This window comes from Octopus bimaculoides, chromosome 5 (assembly GCF_001194135.2).
Source record: "Octopus bimaculoides isolate UCB-OBI-ISO-001 chromosome 5, ASM119413v2, whole genome shotgun sequence".
In the NCBI taxonomy this organism is placed as follows: domain Eukaryota; kingdom Metazoa; phylum Mollusca; class Cephalopoda; order Octopoda; family Octopodidae; genus Octopus; species Octopus bimaculoides.
The window spans coordinates 40,387,433-40,394,985 of record NC_068985.1 but is presented as its reverse complement, the minus strand read 5'-3'; the positions used below and the strand labels follow the sequence as shown (position 1 = coordinate 40,394,985).

Genomic DNA, 7,553 nt, shown 5'->3' with positions numbered 1-7,553 from the left:
AAAAAAAAAAAAAAAAAAAAAAAAAAAATATATATACTATTTTCATACATTGTTAAACTTAAATATCTGTTGTGGAACAAAAGGCAAGAAAAGAAAAAGATTTTATGCTTTGATAGTAATGAGTTGGAGGTGGGTGGTGTTACACTGGCTGGTTAGTTTATAGAATGAAATAAATTTTTTTTCTCTCTCACTGCTTTTTTATATTTTTAATATAGAACACTTAGTTACCTTCCTAGTTACATATTACTATCTGTCCAAAGTATAAAGTCATGATGACGATAATACTTCTGCCTACTAAGGAAGTGTTTCATTTTTGTTTTTGATTGTTGATATTGTTTATCAAATATGATAATGTAGTAGTATGCTTGAAAAAACCATATTTTCAATGAAACTTTGTTAGTGAATCTACAGCTGTAGATTTACTTGCTGAGGTGGCTCAACTTATTTTAGTTGTTTGCTGAAACAGATACGGTAATTAAATGTTTTCTTTTACAACTCTTTGCCATATGACCATCATGATTTTAGAAGGTCAGCCATGGAAATGACTGGGATTGAGTATCACATTGGAGGCTTCCTCTCTGTTTCCATTTGCTTAAACCCTACTGTTGTTTTAATCTTTTTCATTCCTTCCTGTTTCAGAGTAAAAGTATCAGTTAGTCAGTTATATCAGAATATACTGTTGTTTAACCCTTGGCCAGCTCTGATCAATCAAGATAATATATGGTCAGGATGTTTGAGCCATGACCAACCAATCTTATTCTCAGTCATACCATGTCAATGACTACATTATCCAGTGTATCTTCCCCCTTTTTTTAGGATGACAACATATGACTTTTATGGATTTTCACTGCTATTTCTAGCAGGTGAAGTGCTCATGTAGAGGCTTCTTTGTTGGCTTGTTGGCAAAATATGTAATTCATTTGTTTGTAAAGACTATGAAAAATTTTGTCTTCATATGATAAATATAACTCCCTTCTAAAGCCCAAGGAGAGCACAAGATGACTTCTTTCTTTTGTTTTGACATACTTAGTCCCAATTCGTTGGTGTGCAGTATTTGAGCAATAATCATGCCTTTGGATAGGAGGGAGCTCTATCGAAGTCAACAATCCCATAGTATTCAGCAACTTATTTGTGACATCATGGTGAATTGTATTGCCTACTACTAAGTGCATTGATCAAGTTACATAATGAGATTCCTGTAGTTAATTTGAAGTCAACACCCTTTGATCCTTAAACAGCAGGAAAGGGTTCCATGAATGTGTGTGCTGAATGAGCAAAACAACAAAAGAAAATATCTTTTCTTTCTTCAAGATAATTTTTGTACCTATCTTCACTTTAAGTAAGTACAAAAGCTATGAAAATTTACAGTCCCATTATTGAAAAATGACATAAAATATTCACTTTCCCTTGCATATCTGGCACAGGCATAAATTCATTTGAGATTCTCATGTTGTTGCCAAATGAATATACAAATGATGAAAAATTGGTGCAAGTTGAAGCATTACTTTTATTATTTAGAGGATTGTCACCATCATCTACTTTGTCTGATGATGAAGAAAAGTCAGAAAACATTTCATTATTACTGTAAAAATCTTCTATTTGCTATTTGATTTCTCCCCTCAACAAGGGCTGCTTATGCTTAGGCATTGATTGATGATGGTCATATCCAGGTAAAATTTTTGAAATCTAAATTTATGATGTTTGCTGTTTAAGGGTTAACTACTGATCCAAAACATTGACTTGGTTTTTTTTTTTAATCTCTATATGTGTCATAATGTAGCTCAGCTTTGTAGACCCCACCCCATAGAAACCATTAATTCCAACGATACACATATACGAAATATAATTGTTAGAGTTGATCATCACCACCAGGTCCTTGGTTGCCTTTAGTGTAGACAACTTTGTTGCAAGCATTCAAACTGGGACCCAAAATTTTGCTACAGATTTGACAATTAGATTTCAACCACATAAAAACCTCATCCATCTAGGAGCCATGCAAAGTTCATGGGCTTTGTTTTCCTCTTCTAACTTACAAGGAATGAAATGAAAACAAATTGAAATTCGGGTATATGCTATTTGAGATTAGGCTATATACTTGTATTAGTATAAAGATTTTGATATGGCTGCTTACTCTTATTAAAGCTGTTTTTTTTGTGAAACAAATATGGATCTTTCACTGAAAGTTCTATTAACTAACAGCATAGAAAAAATGTCAGTGTTGTGTTTTATTATCATTTAGTTCTCCCATGCACCATGGTCCAGTGATTAGGGTGTGAGATCCATTATTCCTGATATCCCATTTCTCCAGTATGAAGTGTAACTGTTTAGGCTCCCAACTTTTTCCTCAGTTTTAATCTTTTTATTTCTTTTCCATTGTCTGCCTGCCTGTCTTTCTGTTTAGTTAATCATAGCAGTGATGGGCATGGTGAAACTTGGTTGGAGCTTGATAATTAGTTTCTCTTCAATTGTCTTAAGTGGTGTTTATCTCAGTACAGTTTTGGAAACTAATGATATTGTTGCTATTTAAGACCCAGGATGATCTTTATTGAGTACATCCATGTACTTAAAAAGCCCATCCTATCTTTATAAATTTATGTAGAGCCACATTATCTAATGTGCTCTTTCATTCTATCAGACAGTATGTCTTTTTCTAGGAGGTCAGGTGATTACACACAGACTCGTTTATTGGTTTGGGAGCTATGAAGTTACTTGTGTATATGTGTTTTAAATATTTACATTGTTTGGAAGAGAGAATGTTTAGGCTGCTATTGTTGTAGTGTTATGAGGTATTGAAGATATGACTGATTGTTAGGATTGAGTAGTTGTAACTAGCAGTAGGGACTATGGGGAGTAGAGTTTACAATAGTAATAAACAGTGCTCTTTTTCATTCTTAGTATTTTTGCTTCGTTGTATAATTGATCAGTGGCTGTGGTATGTATGCAAAGTATACTGTTTTGTTCTTTGTCATTTGTTGTGGAGAGATTAAGAGTCCAGATGAGACTCTCATAATCCTCAACAAAGCATCTATGAAGTCACTCAACTAGCTATAACTAATAGTCAAATTTCAAACTATATCTTTCTGTCTTAATGTTACAGTGTTTTTTTTTTAGTATTTGTATAGGCTTATTTACTTCCTGATCACTCAGTCAGAAGTAGGTTATTTTTTTTCTGAGGTAAAAGTTAGCTGATATTCATAGACTTTCTACATATAGGTTTCAATCTTAAAGAGTAAGTAGCTATCTTACTTGTGTTTTTTTGATGATCTGGCAGAAATTGATATTTACAGCATCACTTGTCTGCAGCCAGTTGCTTTTATTTTTCTCTACCTCATTCACTTTTGCTATTGTTAATCTCATATATGTGTAATAATGTTAATAATTTTGTACTTTGGCTTGGAAATCTTGAGCAAGTACTGTTCAGTGTTTTGTGCAAAAGTAATAGAATGCATATTGCAGGATTAATAGTAATTCTTAAATATAAGATTTTATCAGAAATAAATATATTGACAATGCAAACCCTGTGTGTGCGTGTTTCAAATTGTTGTACATCTTGTTTCAAATTGCATACCTTGTTTCAATCTATTATTATTTCAGTTTATATGTATTGAGAGCTTGTTTCTATGATTATATGTATTGAGAGCTTGCAAATTTTATAATGAACTAAACCTATTATTAACCCTTGTCCGATAAAGTGGAATATAAAATGCTTTCTATCATTTCTCTCTTTTCTTCTTATTAACTTCTATTTTCTATTTCGCATTAATTCTAAGAAAGATCCTACTTTCTTTCTGAAAGTTGGATGGATTATTTTTTGTCTTGTGATCCCTTGGGTTTGTTGGCATGTCACTGAAGACTTCATCTTCATTTATCATGAGAGAAATGTTTGCAAAATCCTTCAAGCAATACAGGTGATGAGTTAAGCAAAATATGTAAGATAATGTCAATGAATGAAAACAAAAAGAGAAGATATTGTATTACTACTTTATATAAGTTGGCTAAAGATTCCTCTTCTCAAATGAAAGAAAGAAAATAAAGATTTCAGAGAAATGTGTTGTTATTGGCAAATCATTCAAGTAAATTACTATCATTTATCATTTTTAATGCAAATCAACTTTAAAAAGTTCTATACTTTTAGATGGAGTTGAATATACCTCTTCAAGCTAACAAATCATTTCTCAATTTTACAAAGTTGCTTTATATTCAGTGGTAGTTGTTCCTTTTCTCCTGTATTTATTTTGAGCACAATGGACTGGTCCATTCTGAGAAATAAATGTCTTTGCTAAAGACAACAAACTGTTAACTTTTCAATTAGTTGTTTGGTCTGAGATTAATCCTGATTGAGCCATGACCAACACATTATTCCAAAAATAGTCTGACTATATTATGCAATATGCCCTGTTTGTTTTTTAAAGGTAGCAGAGTACAGAGTAAAGATTTGGTTGATATTCCTAGCAGTTTGAGCAACCATGTAAAGACTGATTTCAACAAATTGGTTGGTACTTCATCCACATTCTCATGTTGTTCTCTCAGACAGATTTAAGGGAGGATGTTATTTTCACTTTGAAATGTTTTAGTTATATATTGTAACATACTTTAATTCAAGCAACTTTCAAATAATTAACATGCTAATTTGTAATGTAGCACTAATAGATGACTGTTAATTTGTAATGTAGTATTTAGAGATGTTCTAATGTTGGTTTCAAGTTTTGGCACAAGGCCAGCAAATTCCAGGGGAGGGGCTAAGTCAATTTAATTGACTGCAATGCTCAACTGGTATTTATTTTATCGACCTTAAAAAGATGATAGGAAAAGTTGTCCTTGGCTGAATTTGAGCTCATAATGTTGAGACGGATGAAATACCATTAAGTATTTTGCCCAGTGTGCTCATGATTCTGCCAGCTTGCCTCTTTTGGGATGTTCTAATATTAACTTACTTTAAATGGGTATCAGTTTATGGCTCAACACCTCACCTTGTTCCAGCAGTACCCATGGCATATGTTACATATTCTAGTTTATCTTTGTTTCAGTAACTTTTTCAGTAGCTTTTTTTCTTGTTAGTATTCTTGTGTAAAAATGTTTAAAATTTTCCATTAGTTTCCTCTCAGATTAGTTCTAAATAATGAGTCACTACTTCTTGACGTAACACCTGTTTAACATTGCAATACTTGGAAATATAACTAAATTAGAGGATGGTCTACATGTATCTCTAAAACAGAAAATTTCATCATGGGATTTGTAATATCTGTTACTTTATTATTATTATTTATTTATTTATTTATTTATTAATGTGGAATATGTGTTGTTGAGAAAACTAAAAAAAAAAAAAGAAAGAGAGAGAGAGAGGAGGAATGATAGAAAGTAAAAAAGACATAATAACATCTTATGTTGTTGTTATTTAACCCAAAGTCAATTCTGATCAAGCAAACCTAAGTTAAAAAAGCATCTCAGCTATGATCATCCCAACTTTTTAGGAGTTTCTTACTACAATAACCAATGTCTTTTTTTTTTGTCAAGGGAGTGAAGAGATACAAATCATACCAGTTAAGATTAACCCTTGCCTATGGATTTTATTCAATGATTTTTTAATGCTGCACCTTGGTGTTAATTATCCTATTATAATAATTACTTACTTTGGTACCAAATTACACAGTTACACAACTGAGTAATGTTCATCACTTTCCCAAAATTCTTACTAACTCAAATTAAACTAGTTGGTTGAATCGACCACAGTACACAGTTATAATATCTAAGCTGTAAGGCATTCATACATCTAATTGTATCATCTCTATGGAAGTTTGTTAATGGAACTCCCTATACTCTAAATGTAGCAAAGTTGAAGGCCAATGTTTTTAAGACAGTACAGTCACTTATATGACACCAGTAGTTAATTTGCTGATCCTTGAAGGATAAAAGACAGTGAACCTTGACTGCATTTGAAGTGAGGGAAACCTATACTATGAGGTATTTATTCTCCAGAGAAGGGCCCTATTTGAAATGGCATAATGTGCTTTCCCGTCATGGCTAATAAGTGGATCTTATTTTAACCAATGTAGACCATCACTATTTTCATGGGTCTCTAGTTTTTTTTCCTTTGCTGTCTGTCTTGGTGGTTTTACTGTTTCTGTCAGCCTACCACTACATATTCTACACTAAAATCACTTATTAAAATATTAGTTACTTGTTATACACATTACATTAGCTGGTTGTGACTTTTTCATTCATAAATATTTCTTTCATATTCTAGTTAGGTGATGGGGAAAGGAGATAAACTCTATTTTTACCCTACACCTTCCTCTCATTACATGTTCACTGCTGCTTCTTATATAATATATTCATTGCTAATTCATTTTTTCCCCCTAAACCACTATATTTTATCAATAACAAACTGGGTAGGATCGGTGTTCTGCATTGCTGCTAAATATAGTCATGTCTAGGAATTCAGTTGAATCTTGTTACACCTTTGTATTCAGCAGACAACAGACAAATAATGTTTCTTTTTTTTGTTTTGGCTTGGCTTAAAGGCATAAAACCCTTTTTGTTTCGAGGAAGGAGGATATAGTTGATAGATCTTAGTGATAATTATTCTACTTGCACTACTGGGGTGGTGGCAATGAAATGTAATATTGACAAATAGAGATATTTAAACTTGAAGTAGTTTAGTACTGAGTTAGTTGTTGTAAGTTATTCAGCCTAGTGATCTTACTATTTCTTGCTAACTTACACTTAGATAGACAAATATTAAGATTATATATATATATATATATATATATATAAAATCATCATCATCATCATCATCATTTTACATCTACTGTCATGCTAATCTGGGTTGGGCAAGTTTTACCAGTCAGAATCAGTTCTTACTCAAAGTTACTGCACTACTGCATGGATCAGAAACTCTCATCTTGCTCATATATTTTATTTTGGGCTTGGTTTCTATGGCTTTAGACCCTTTATAACGTTGGCTACTTTGCAGAGTGTACTAGGTACATTCTGTCTTAGTACATATTTTGGAGAAGTTACCATGTCCTCATCAAAACAAAGAAGTCCTCTCAACCCCATGTAATAAAAATGTAGTAGTTCTTTTAGATGTTTTGTACTGAGAATAATCTGGTTGTTACCAATATTCTGTTTAAGCAGAAAAATAAATATAAAGCCACCTGAATGCACCCAAGATTTAAGGACTGGCATCTCAAAGATTATATTTTGATCAGAAAGTGTGATATATATATGTATGTGTGTATTTGTGTTTGTCCCCCCATCACTGCTTGACAACTGGTGTTGGTGTGTTTATATCCCCATAACTTAGTGGTTTGGCAAAAGTGACTGATAGAATAAGTACTATGCTTTAAAAAAAAGAAGGTCCTTCAAAGCGGTGCTTCAGCACAGGTGCAGTCAAATGACTGAAACAAGTAAAAGAATAAAAGAAAGAATACTGTAATTTATGTTTGTTCAATAAAAGTTAATAAATCAAAAAAGGGCATTACTTTTGCTGTGTATATATAATATATACCTTGTGTGTGTATATATATATATATATATATATATATATATAT

At 32.1% G+C, this 7,553-nt stretch overlaps 1 protein-coding gene across 13 annotated transcripts in view; it reads left to right on the top strand.

Moving 5' to 3' along the window:
- LOC106869124 (sorbin and SH3 domain-containing protein 1) overlaps positions 1-7,553 on the top strand; it is a 482,929-nt gene that overhangs the window by 113,180 nt on the left and 362,196 nt on the right. The window contains exon 1 of one of the 13 annotated variants that reach the window (XM_052968341.1): positions 4,474-4,492. The exons of the other annotated variants lie outside the window; for them this stretch is intronic. The gene's annotated coding sequence lies outside the window, so the exon portion shown is untranslated. Of the gene's footprint in view, positions 1-4,473; positions 4,493-7,553 lie in introns of those variants that run through there. 13 annotated transcript variants of the gene reach the window in all.